We start from the raw sequence: 13,507 nt of genomic DNA, 5'->3' as shown, positions 1-13,507 counted from the left end.
TTACTGCCGATAACTCAGAGGCCATCAGTGATGCTTTGGGGATTAACATATTTATAGCTCTTGGTAATTACACTGTGTTGATAAAATGCCTTCTACAGACCCTGGCCATGACACAGATTGCCAACCACAAGCCATGTATGTAATACAAGTGCCAAAAGCTTGACAAAATTATTTTATAATAACAATAATAAACAAGTCTGTCTGAATAAAATCTGGATTGTTCCGGTCAGAACTACGCTCAAACAAAATTATACAGCTGCTATCAGATATCGCACATAATAAATGTCGTCCCAATTAGCTACCTAAGCAACGAACTGGGATCCTTTCTCGTCTGATGGGGAATAATGAAGTTTGAAGCCCTCCCCTCTTATTCAGGCCCCTTCACTGCACTCTGGAATGTCCCTGGTCTGTTCAGTGGCTCTGTTGTGCGGTGGGTGTGGCCGGGCTTGACCTCAGGTGACATCTGTATTGTGCTTAGCACAGTGGGCTGAGTTTCCACTTGGATGCTCCACTTTCCCGAAGAGTCCCTCCAGAGACTGGGCTGGCGGCCCTCTGCCACCTATTGCAACAAATTTGTATCTCTGTCTTTAAGAGTGTGTGTGTGTGTTTCCAGTGATACATTCAGATTTGAAGATTTTAGTTAAGAAAGGTGCTGAACAGCAACAACAACAAAAAAGTACCTACGTTTACGTCAATCAATTGATCTCGACTGAGTCTGTCAGTTAAGATCTTTCATCATTTTTCCGTCAGGTAGTGACTCAAACATGAACCTGTGAATGTCCACTTAAAATCTATGCCAATGCTGAGGGTAGGGACAGAGGAGGCACATGATTCTCAGACATCCTCATACATGCACGAGGTGGGGATGTAGAAGTTACTGACGGAAGCCTGTCAGTGTCATTTACCTAACCTGTGAGCCTTACAAAGACTCTCTACTCAAGCAGCGGATCCAGTGGCACGGGCCAGGCCGTTTTGCTTTGTGGTTAAGCTGAGTGGCAGTGAGGTTAGTGGTCTGATCCGTCCTTAAGCCAGGCCTGCTATATTGGTGTCATTGACTCAGATTAAGGGCAAGGTTTAGAGAGATCTATGTGTGTGTGTGTACTACGCAGGTAAAGCTGCTCAGGATGAAACCTCACCACAGAAACGTCAAAAGGCAAAACCACTGCTGAGTCGCCACACAGAGGCAGTTTGGTTTGAAAGTAAAGGCGTGTAGAGCAGCACTGGCAGGATCATAGATCAGGCCGCTGGATCAAAGAGACCCATCACGTTCCTCTGACGCAGCTGACTCTTGAATGGATCCGGTTCTAATCAGGGGTTGTTCCTGATCAGATCTGGGCTCTATCCAGTGGTGTACTTGAAATCAGGCATACAGGGACAAATCCCAGAGGGCCGTTGGAACAAAACGGAATCAAAACTACATTTATATTAAGTTTGTACTACCCCTAGATGTTAGTGCTAGCAGAGTTCAGGGCCAGAAGTTTTCCCCCGCACATCCCTGGCCTTATCTAAGCCGGATCTGAGCCGCATTCATGCAGAATAAGCTTCTGTGCATATGAGAGCCACACAGAGGTCAGATCCATCTGGATGAGGGCAAACATTGATCAGAAAGGTCACTGACAATGCCAGAACAGCAGTGAAATATTAACAGGCCCCAGACCTTAGTGGTTTCCACTCAAGCGTGTATAGGAGGCATATATATGTGTGTGTGTGTTGTGTTAGGTCCACTGATATTACTCAGTAGTCAATGCTTGTGCGGAGGGTTTGTGTGCAGGCTTGCATGTGATTATAGAGGACAGTGTAGCCTGCAGAGGTGTTAGATGTGTCTCTTTGAAGTTGCTGAGAGTTGCAGTTGCTGCCTGAATAAACAAAAACACTTCACAGACTCAATTTTCCCCTACACTTCTGTTTCTTTCTTTCCAGGCTGATGTCATTCATGATGCAATTTTCTTTTGCAACAGAGAAGTTTTCAACTGCATGGTAATTAGATTTTTTTAGGTTTATATGTCATATGCGTTTCCAATGTGTATGGTTATTGTCTGGTCCAAGACAATTAGACTTTTTTTTCAATTAGACAACCCTTTAGCTTACAAATCAGTTATCAAATATCAGTTTCTTAAATATCCTAACATAGCTTTATGCTTGCTACTACACAGAGCACAAATAAAAAATATATTAAAGGAAGAATAATTCTACGTTAACCATTTTGCTCATAACTCGCTTGTGACTAAAACGCATTGACTGGAGCCAAAATGGCTTCAGTTCCAGCAATGCTCGTAGGGAGTGCTGGTGGGCTGAGGCAACTGTGTAACATCGCATGGATCACTTCCTGCTTTGGTTGTCGATCAGCTAATCTGGTCTGAGGGCTAGGGGAAGTCAGCCGAGAAGGCGATGAGGGGGTGAGTGACAAAAAAAAACTGCTTCTTTCTTCCGAACCTCCATCCCCATGATCTCATGAATAAATTATAGCGGCTCATTGTGCAATAGAGTGAGGAATGCAGCGCAGCTCAGGGAATACTGCCAAGAGCAGAGGCTACACTCAGACTACACAGACATCCAACGCTTAGTCTGCTCTTACTTTTTCAAACTAGCCGATAGGTGGTTGGGTCCATCTTTGTAGCCAGCGAATTTCAAGTAGCAACACACCGGGTCTATGCAGTGATACACAGGTTTTATTTTTTGAATGCACATGGATAAAACAAGATAGCCGGATTTACTTGTTAACGGTTGCTAGGGTTTTTAAGCCGTGGATATTTCAGATAGCATAGCCTACATCGATGCAACCTATTTGGTAACCGAAAGAGGATAAGAGGTATACAGACAATTGTCCACTTTTATCGGCGTTCGCAAAACGGTTCGCACTGGTCCTGATCGTTGAAACACACAGGATTCCTACCGCAGATCACGGAATCACCAGACAGAGACCAGAGCAACCTCGGGCAGCTGTAGTCGGAGGTAAGCCAAACAACGTTTACTAATCACAATGGTTCTGACCACTGTCTTGTCTCTGTTAGGTGATATTAATGTTGACATCGCTCCCGCTCGTTCACATTGTATGATTGACGAGGAAGTAGGCAAACGTTTGTAAAAGCAGTCTTCAATCCTCTAGCTTAATCCAACAATTAATTGACCATGCTTTCCTCGCTGTGATTGCTGGCATTGGTTTTGCGATGACGGCCAGCGAGTAAGATTTCAGGACCGTGGTGAATATCGTGTGTTTCCCAGTTGCTCGAGTGACCAAATGTCTCAATGTGTGTAAAATGTGTGACCAAGGGGAGGCTTGCCTTACACGCTGTTTGATAAAAGGCATTACAAGGTGATACAAAATGTCGTCCATTGTATTATCTTCTGCAGGCATGCCAGTACTACAATGTTGCTCTTTAAGTCGCTTGGTGGCATCAATGTGGCTATTGACCAGCTGGTAGAAGCTTGGGCAGCTTAATTGTTGGAAAAATGCACATTTAATGCCTACATTTTTTGTTGGGAGACCCGGCTGCAAGGTGCTGTTGTTTTACAGTACTCTTCGTGTTTAGATACTTAACATTTTGTTTAATTTTCTGTAGAAGCCCAGTCTCTATAAATGACCACCTGTATAATTGTAGCATTGGCCACAAAGATGTAGTTACTTTATGCATTATACTTAAGGTGTAGTTACCGTATGCATTATACTTAAGGTGTAGTTACCGTATGCATTATACTTAAGGTGTAATGTAATATGCATTTAATAACAATAGTATAGATCGTAGCCTAGTCCTAATGATTTCAGAGGTCCCTCTCAGGCAGGAATGTAGCTGATGCATGAGTTAGTTAACACTAGGTTTCAGTGCCCTGCTTTGCCTGTAGGTCCTTGTAGTGTGAGAGTTTGGAAAAACCCAAACAAAAGCATTCCTGGTATGTGTTCTATGCCAGTTTTGCATAAGCCTTCTTCCATTGATCTCTTAGTTTCTGTCTCTGACAGAAAGCAACAGACTCTGGAAAGGTTTTGGCCTGTACCATATCAGGGCCAGATCTGTAGAGAGCCAGCTACCAGCTTGCCTCAAAACTGGGTGGACAGGTTGAGGAATGGTTGTGCCACTTCTCATTTCAGTCCATATGATGCAACGAGGTGTTATTTGTTTTCAATGGGGGCTGGGTTTTGGAGTAGTGTGTGGGGGGTGGGGGGGCTCAGTGTTGCTGTGCTGATTGGTGTAAAAAGGTGAGGCTGGCAGATGGTGAGTATCTCAACCTGATTTGCGCTGCTCCCATGGGATCATTCTCAGGCTCACACCAAGATGACCCAACAGAACCACAGGAAGTCAGCTAGACCTATATTTTCCCATGGAGATGGGCCACCAGAAAGCAGAGGCCAGATCTGAGCCAGCACTGTCTCTGCATCAGATTCTGTCTGATATGACATCTGAGGAGGCCTGTACAGCTGGGAAAAAAAAGTCAAAATCTTACTCTGGCCTGGGAATTGTCTTGGATTTTGAATGTTGCTCCCAATAAGCTAATATACACATTTCATCAGATTTTGTCCAAGGATTGTTTTTGCTTTACTGGCCAACCCTTGCACACCTGGATAACATACTACTGATGGGTGGTGACTCACTACTGCACTCACATTAACCAACCTGTCGACATGTTCTTCAGGGCTGTGGTTTGAAGTATCAATAGTAATTTGTTTATCCAAACCCACAGGATTCATGCTCTCCCTCTGTGCACAAAATGTATCTTTATTAATAGGCCACATCAGTTAGCTTGTGATGAGTTTGGGGTCTCTCGGCCAGCTTGTAAAAATAGCCGCAGTACGTAAGGAAACCCATCACTTTATTTTTTAACCTTGAGTTGAGTAAACAAACCTTGTGGTCTCTGCACTGGGAGTTTTCAGTGTGAGGATATCACTTTTGTGATGTGTCAACAGCGCTGCCTCTAGAGGAAACAAAAAGGGCTCCAGGTAATCTTATACGGGAGCTGGTTGGGCGAGACGATGGAGGATGCGGCCCACTTGAGGTGGCTACTTTGTTCCTCGGGCTTGAATGCCTTGCTGATAAGACACTCGCTGTCTTCTGTTGCACGCTTGCTTGTAATGATGTTCTCTAGCGTAGGTCAGCATGCAGCACCCGAAATGTCTGTGAAGTCGTCTGTGTGTTTTCCTCTGAAGGATCTGATCTCTTGGTCTGACTCCCCGCTCAACAAAGACAGTCAAAGAGTCCTTAGTTGGTTTCTTTTTCAGTACATTGTTGTGTGTGTGTGTGTGTGTGTGTGTGTGTGTGTGTGTGTGTGTGTGTGTGTGTGTGTGTGTGTGTGTGTGTGTGTGTGAGTCCTCCACTCTCAGGTCCACTGTTGTGTAAAATAAGACATTTGCATGGCAATCAGAGCTTGGACCAGCAGGCCTAGCCTATGAGCGAGTAGCTCTGCCTTCCCACATACCCTCCCGAATGCACTGAAGCAGCGTATCATCTTTTTATAACCGCAGACTGAAGCACGTGTATGGGTGGCAGCGGAACCGTCTGGAGCAGGGATATATATGTGGCCCGTCCGTGTCTGGAGTCTGGACTATTCTGGGGGTGCTGATCTGGGACAGGGATCAGAAGGGTATCCCAGGATGCTCTCTGATGTCAGGCGTCTCTTATCTCTTTCTGTGTCCATAGACGACCAGTATGGTTTTTGCTCTTGGGCGAGTTTCGGATCAGTTTGATGGGTGTTTCTGCGGAGCCGAGTGTAAGCAGTCATTTTTGTGCTGAGATGCCTCAGTGTGTGTGTGTGAGCAGCAGTGGCTCTCTGCAGGGCGGTGTCGGTGTGTGTATGTTGATATCCTTACACACTCTGGGAAGATGTGTGAAGTGCGGTTTATGAGATCATATGTCACTGTGGTCGAGGGGGCATGTCTCAGATTAGTGTTCCCTGAGACTGTGGTGGTATGAATGATTCTCTCTCCACATGGGGAAACCAGGATGGTCTGTCTGTCTGTCTGTGTGTCAGGGGGCAAGCATAACCCACAAACCATGTGATGTTAAGAGCCTTACAGTTCAGTGTAGCTGTTTGGGGTAGATGTTCGGTTGGTATTATTGGCATTCCTGCTACTGATTCCAGACCAATAATAAAATACATTTTTGTCGCCACTCTTGCATTCTTGAATATTTAGGCCTCAGGGTTCTTTGGTCTGGGTTCTTAAATCACTCCCATCATCATTACTGTATTTAGCCATAAAAACAAAAGGCCTCAAGCTTCATTCTTCAAAGCGTTATAAAGAAGCCAGCATTTTTGCAAATTATCATCTGGATTCTTCAACACGTAGGTTTGTGTTTTTAAAGCACTCACAGTTTATGTTACAATTCTCCGCTATCAAAAGAGCCTAGTTGGCAACTAAAGTCTCAAGCGAGCCTAGATGCTTGAGAGCCTGTTGAAGTAGCCATAAAATCCTCTCTGTCTCTGTAGTGGCATGGAGTTGGTGATGAGACAGGCAACGTGCTTCCTGACAGCCTGGACACAGCAGGGGTGGTAGCAGATAGCCTGAGGATCATCAGATAGGCCCCGCAGTAATCCGTCCTCTTCCTGCCTGCCTCCTGCCTCTCCGTTCCGCTCTCCCCTGCCTTTAGGCTGAAAAGGCGGACTGAAAAGACTCAACCCAGGAGTGGCAGCGAGTGCTCTCAGCTTCTGCTCTGGGTTGTTGTGGGACCATACTTGTACCAGTACATGTTTTCTGTTACATTTATGATCCTTTGGCCAAATCCCTTAATTCCTTTACTGTTTGATTTCAGTCCAAGTGCCAAGCAATTACCCTTTTTTTTTACCCTCAGTAGATAGATAGATCGGATGGTAGATAGATAGTAGTCATTTTGCAGCACTTGCAGACTCACAGGTACAGGTAGCTTGCATAAGGGATATGTGTTGAGGTTGATAATGTAGCCAACGTCATGATACTGGAGAGGTACCTACTTTTGGTATAACTAAGGGTCACATAACTTGATGATCTGGTATGGATTTGACACACCTTGTGTGAAATAAGGACAATGCACTCAGGGTTCAATCTCCCTTACAGCGAGGGGAGGGAACTCCAATGCCAGATTTTGTGAGCCTCATCTCATTTGCATTGCTGACACAGTAGCTTGTCTGAGCCAATTCTGGGCTTTACAAACAGCTTCTTTCCTCACCTGCCCGGCAATCAGGTCTTAGCGTGGGGGTGTAAAGGTCGCTGAGCCAGCCCGACTTGTGTCAAGAGCTTGGTGTTCCTGTTGTGACTCACTGCTGCACTCATATTAATGTCTCCAGGTCGTGCCGCTTTGCGCTATACAACATCCGCAAAATCAGGCCGTACCTAACCCAGTATGCCACCCAGCTGCTGGTGCAAACCTTGGTGAGCTCCCGCCTTGACTACTGCAACGCCCTCCTAACGGGCCTGCCGGCTTGCGTGGTGAAACCACTACAGATGATCCAGAACGCGGCGGCGTGTCTGGTGTTAAACCAACCGAAAAGGGCACACGTCACCCCGCTACTCATCGAGCTCCACTGGCTGCCAGTAGCTGCTCGCATTAAGTTCAAGTCACTTATGCTTGCCTACAGAGTGCTTACTGGTTCTGCTCCCACCTACCTAAATGCTCTTGTAAGGGCAAATGTTACACCCAGGACGCTGCGCTCGTCTAGTGAGCGTCGTTTGGCACTGCCGTCCGTGCAAGCACGGCAATCCAGACTATTCATTTGTAGTTCCACGTTGGTGGAACGAACTGCCTAGTACTACCAGAGCAGGGGCGTCCCTCTCTACCTTCAAGAAGCTTTTGAAGACCCAACTCTTCAGAGAGCACCTCCCCTCCTAACTGGCACCTGACTAGCGCTTAACTTGCACTTCAGCAGTTACATTCCTGCACTTCTTTTTCCTCTTTTCTAGGTTGTTGTTTTTCTAATTCTCATGTAAAGTAGTATTTATTGTTACACCATGCTTTTTTATTGCTCTTAGCTTGACTGTTCTCTCCCTTGTACGTCGCTTTGGACAAAAGCGTCTGCTAAATGACTAAATGTAAATGAAGCGACCTGTTCTTCAGGGCTGTGGTTTGGAGTTGCTAAAGTATCAATAGTAATTTGTTTATCCTAACCCACAGGGGCTCCGCCCTCTGGTCTATGCAGAAAATATATCTTTATTATAATCTTGTAAAGGGCCACAAACGTTAGCTTGTGTTGTGTTTTGGGGGCCCCGCAGCCTCCAGTCCTCCTGTCCAGCTGAGCTATTTGAGGTCACAAGTAGACTCAAAGCCTGCCCCGGGGGCCTGGGGCCGTGCAGGCCGTAAGACTCTAATGCCTCTGTTTCCTCCGCTGAAGACAGGTGCCCGGAGGCAGGCAGGACGGCCTCCTAAGCTGCTGCCCTAGTGTGTGTGTGTGTGTGTGATGGCATCTAACTCTGGAACGGACTGAACTGAATTGGGTATGGACTGCATGAATTCCGGGGCTGGCTGATCTAAGGCCTCTTTGACTGATCGGGAAAGAGGAAGATTTATTTTAAGAGAGTGTATGTGTGTTGTCTTTAATATCCTAAAAGGGAGGAATTGGTTCTTGTGTGGGGTATTGGATTTGTATAACTTGATATAAGTCTAGCATCATATTATTTGAGCATTGAGCTTTTGCTAAATTCAGGCTGGTGCTTTGCTTTGCATTAATTATTTTATTTTTTGGTCTGTCAGGTCAGTGCAACTGTAATTGCAAAAGAGGTGTAATTGAATTCAGATTTCAGCTGCCCTGGTTAAGGAGGCTGTCTGTGAGTAGTTGGGAGTATGGATCCCCTCTGAGAGAAATCTTAAAGCCTGTCTCCCTCCAGAAGAGGACACTGGGACAGGGGTGCAGTGAAATGGCCTGAGGACAAGGGGACAGGACAAGGGGGGGAGGGGTGAGATTAGGTTAGGGGTGGGGGCAGGGACAGGTAGCTTGTTCCCCTCTGTCTGCTGCTCATTCTCTTTCTTTCACAGCAGCTGCTGTTTGCTGTGCAAATTGACGTTCTTCTTTGCTCCTGTGTGTCGGTCTTGGCAGCCATCGCTGGCTTTGATCTCCTCAGGGCTGGTCAGGCTTCTCCTCGCATGGCCACACAAACCCTCTCACAATGGCGGACGTGGCCCTTTAGGAAAGAAAGGTAAAGACACTTTGTCTTGGATATCAATGTGTCGGGTCGCTGGGGTCAGTGCTGAGTACCTTTCCACCAGCAGCAAAGAATCCTGGGAATGTAATTTGGTTGGGGGTTGGGATTGGGTTGAAGGTGGGGGTGGGGATGGGGATGGGGGCATTTACATTGCTAATTTGTAACCAGAAGTTTCTAAAAGTGCCTCGGTCAGTTTGTATGGAGGGACCTGGTCATGTTGTGAACTTGAAATACTGTTGCAAAAAGTTAATTGCAGTACAGAGGTTTCTCATAGTTTTTTCCATTCTGATCATACTTTCAAATGTTATATTGTACACTCTGTGGAGAGTTTGCTCCAGTTTGTACCTCATAGGCCTGCTCACCCACACCATCACACATCTTGTCCACATCTCTGTGTTGTAGCCCTGAAAACTCTTTGTGTTTGTGTGTGTGAGGAAGAAGAAGAAGAAGAAGAAGAAGAAGAGGCTGCACTCACAAAGTTAGTCCTCAGTGCTCGGTACAGTTGGCCCCAGTCTGCCTTGTCTAGTGAGCCAAGTCTCAGCACTGAGTGTCCATCTCTGGCAAGGTTCTGATTCTGTCCTGGCCCACAGTGTCTGATTGTCCCTGGGGGAAAAGTCCTGCCAGTATATATAATTGAGGGTTTAATGTGTTTCCTCCGTGCAGGCCTGGGCATCTCTGCCTTGTTTTACAGTCTCTCTCCCCTGACTCGATGTAGCAGTGCTGATAACCACCGTGACATTTGATGACGTTAATCTGATGGTGGTTTCTGACCGTGGCATTATGTGCTATGAAAGAGGAAGGTTTGATTTTGTGTCTGTCCACATGCACATTTATGTTGCTGTGTGTGTGTGTGTGTGTGTGTGTGAGATGCAGCACAATTTTCCTAATGGTGTACTTCAAGTTCAGTGCTAATGCAGAGAAAGACAAAGAGAATGAGATGCATCAAAAGCATGCTCATCACTCCCACCCCCACCCCCCACCCGCTTTATTTCTAGATCACCGTGGTGACAGCTGTTCCAGATCAGAAGGATTAGGTGCTGTGTGTAGTGTCTTGTATTGTGTGATGTGCACAGGCAGCAGGCTGCTGTAGAGGCCACCTGTAAAGGATCGGCCCCTCCATGAGCATCCAGTCAAGCCGGCATCAGTGTTTAAGAGTTTTTCTTTTTTCCTCGGCTAGCTCCCTTTCATTTCTTGTCTTTTCTTTGCTTTCTTTTTTTTTCTTTCTTTCTTGGTTTTCCTTTCATTTCATTCTTGCCATATTTATTTTTCTTTCACACACATATGTTCTTTCACATTTTCTCTCTCTTTTTCTCTCTCTCTCTCTCTGCGTGTCTCTCTCTCACACACACACTCTCTGTCTCTCTTAAGCTAGTTAGAGTGATTAGTGTAGTCGTCAACCCAGTGATCCGTCCCCGGTCAGCTGGTTGGTGGTGCATGCTTCACATCTTTGAATGTGTAAGCAGGTGTGTGCGTGTGCGTGGTGTCTGGCGTCTGTGAGAGGGAGTGTTGTCTTAATGTCTTGAGGGGAAGGTACATGTGCATGGTGTCTGGGAGAGAGTGTTGTCAGAACTTGAGGGGAAGGGTGTCTGTTGTGTGTTTTCTACAAAAGTGTTGTGTGAAGGTGTGTAAAAACAAGGACGTGTGCTAGGTATGAAAGTGTTGTGGTGTGTATGTGTGTGTTTGAGTGATACTAATCCTATCAATCCTGCACATTCCATTCATGCCATGGGGGTGTTACTCAAGTGAATGAAGATCCTGACAGAGGTGTGTGTGTGTGCGAGAGAGGGAGAGTTCCCTCAGGGTACCCTCAGGTTTGACTGTATCGCCACATTTGTTGTATTTGTATTAACAGTCATTGCAAGGATATTTTGAAAAATAAAAATATGTATGGGGCCTTATTGAAAAACCTGAGCATGAAACTACAGGCACACTCACAGATTTGTCATTTAAAATAATAATTAAATGAGCTAAGAATTATGTTAATGTGCCTTTCCTCTGCTGGTGCAGCAAACACAAGAAGCAACGTCTGCTCATTCAGCATGAGTGCCATCTGTGATGTCAAACTGCTGGCCAATCATGTGACTCACTCGACCTCTGATGCACACGTGTGTTTGTGCTACTGTTTGTTACTCCCCATGAGTAAAACGGATCACTCCTGTGTCATATGATGGTCTGAGAGATGCCACCCCCCGACCACCCCCCCCCCGTGTCAGTGTCCACAGACCACCGCACCCAACCTGTGTCACAGAACCCCGACCCCATTGCATTAGTGGCAGCAGCACCCCCCCCCCTTACATACTGGCCATTCTTCTCCCACTAAGTGGCTGCCCCCCACCCCAGCTAGCCAGCTACCCACCCACTCTATGTTACTACCCTCCCGTCCCCACCCCCTGTGTTAGAGGGTGCGCCCCACATATGGTCCACTGCTGTGCTGTGGGTGAGGAGGAGGAGGAGGAGGAGGTCTGAGGAGGGGTTCATCCATCAGCTGGGAGACAAAACACAAAAGGAGAGGGATAGGATAGAGGGGGAGGGAAGAAAGAAAGAGGGAGAGGAGAGAGGGATGAGCGAGTGGGGGAGGAGAGAGGGATGACCGGAGAGGGAAGTAGAGGAGATGCGCAAAGATGGAATAGGAAGGAGAAGGCTGGAAAATTGAACTGCGAATAAGTGATGAGGAGAGAAAGGGAGCGAGAGGATGAGGAGGAGGAGGAGGAGATGGAGAGAGCATGGGGAGAATAGAGGAGCAGAGAGATGGAGAAGTTATGCAGCCGCTTTCCTCTAAAGAAAAAATAGAATAGCAATAACAGTGATAAATTAAGCATTAGGCAACAAAAGGATAGGAGAAGGAAATAGAGGGGATAGAGAGGAGGTGGGGAAGAGGGAGGGATGGAGAAAGACAGTAGAGGAGAGGGGAAAGGAGGTGTGGATGTCCGGATGTCCTTAGTATGTCCTTAGTATCGGTCATCAGCAGGATTGGATTGAGGGGGCAGAGGTGTGTGTGTGTGTGTGTGTGTGTGTGTGTGTGTGTGTGTGTGTGTGTGTGTGTGTGTGTGTGTGTGTGTGTGTGTGTGTGTGTGTGTGTGTGTGTGTGTGTGTGTGTGTGTATATATGTGTAAGATAGGATGATGCTTGCTTGAGGTTGCAGGGTCACCCTTACGTATTGCGTGGCTTTTCCTGATAGCAAAAACAGTTTAGTTATTAGATTGTCATTTAGTGCTGGCCATTTGGGTGCTCTGTGTGTAAAAATCCGGCACTTAAACTCACCTTGTCACACACCTGTACAATGTATTGCCAAACACACACACACACACACCTTTGACCTGACACCTAGGTCCTTGGGTGAATATAATTACAACAGCTGTGTGTGTGTCGTGATGGACAAGGGGAACTCTGGGTAATGTGCTTCGTAGCTTCACTTAACACCCTCCTACACGCACTCCCACACACATACAGAAAGTCCGCAAGATTTGTTCCTGCTCTTTCTCTCTCTGACCTACGTGCACACATACTATTCCTGAATGGCTTGTCCTCCCGGACACACTCTCACACACACACACACACACACACACACACACACACACACACACACACACACACACCATCTGTGATCCTCTGCTGTGATCAGTGGTGGCTTGCCCAGGCCAGGTCGCTCAGGTTAATGGACTCACCTTTGTCCCTCCCCATCCCCCCTGCTGTCAGGGGACATTGGCGGCCATGTTGGCTGCCTCCTCAGCCTCATGTCTCCACTCCGTGAGCCACAGGAAACCCAGCAGGGTCGCGACCCTGAGCACTGAGGCCCGTGGATAACGGCTCACGATGCCCATTATTAGCAAAACCTGATTGGCTTACACTGATGCCCACTGATACACATTCTTGTGCTCACTGATGACCCTCGGCACTGATGCCTATAGTTAACCTCTCCAAATGCCCATCATTAGACTGACACTATTGCACTTTTCCAGCCAATCAACACGTTGCTTCAGGAGCACAGAATGCAGAAACGCTGCATGTTGCTTCGGAAGCACAGAAATATCAAAAACCTTTCGCTAGAATCACAGAATGCTAATGATTAGCCATCCTAAATGCCTAGCATTAGCCACTCTTCATCCTCATTGGCACGCTGGTGCTAGCTGTTGGCCTTCTCTTAGGACTATATGGGCCACCTGTGGTACCCACAGCACACTGTGGGGTGCTGGAGCGCTAATTGACACTTCTGCTCCACCTTCTGTGTGATTTCACGTCACTAATTAGCCTATATACAGAGTGAATATTGTTTCACCTGTTATTTAAAACTCCATCACCCGTTTTCTGTCATTTCTGGAAGCAGTTAAGCAAACCTTGCTATCCGGTGAGAACCGACCAGAGATATGGGAGCGCTAATAACATGGCTTTGTAGGCCTATAGTATAGTATA

At 46.6% G+C, this 13,507-nt stretch overlaps 1 protein-coding gene across 1 annotated transcript in view; it reads left to right on the top strand.

The window, feature by feature from the left end:
• The first annotated feature begins 2,305 nt into the window (after positions 1-2,305).
• Positions 2,306-13,507, top strand: part of zmiz2 (zinc finger, MIZ-type containing 2) — a 49,094-nt gene continuing 37,892 nt past the window's right edge. The window contains exon 1 of the mRNA XM_042709421.1: positions 2,306-2,952. The gene's annotated coding sequence lies outside the window, so the exon portion shown is untranslated. The remainder of the gene's footprint in view (positions 2,953-13,507) is intronic.

The sequence above is a fragment of the Clupea harengus genome, chromosome 12 (assembly GCF_900700415.2).
Source record: "Clupea harengus chromosome 12, Ch_v2.0.2, whole genome shotgun sequence".
In the NCBI taxonomy this organism is placed as follows: domain Eukaryota; kingdom Metazoa; phylum Chordata; class Actinopteri; order Clupeiformes; family Clupeidae; genus Clupea; species Clupea harengus.
Note: the sequence above shows the minus strand (reverse complement) of the source record. Positions and strands in the feature narration are given on the sequence as shown.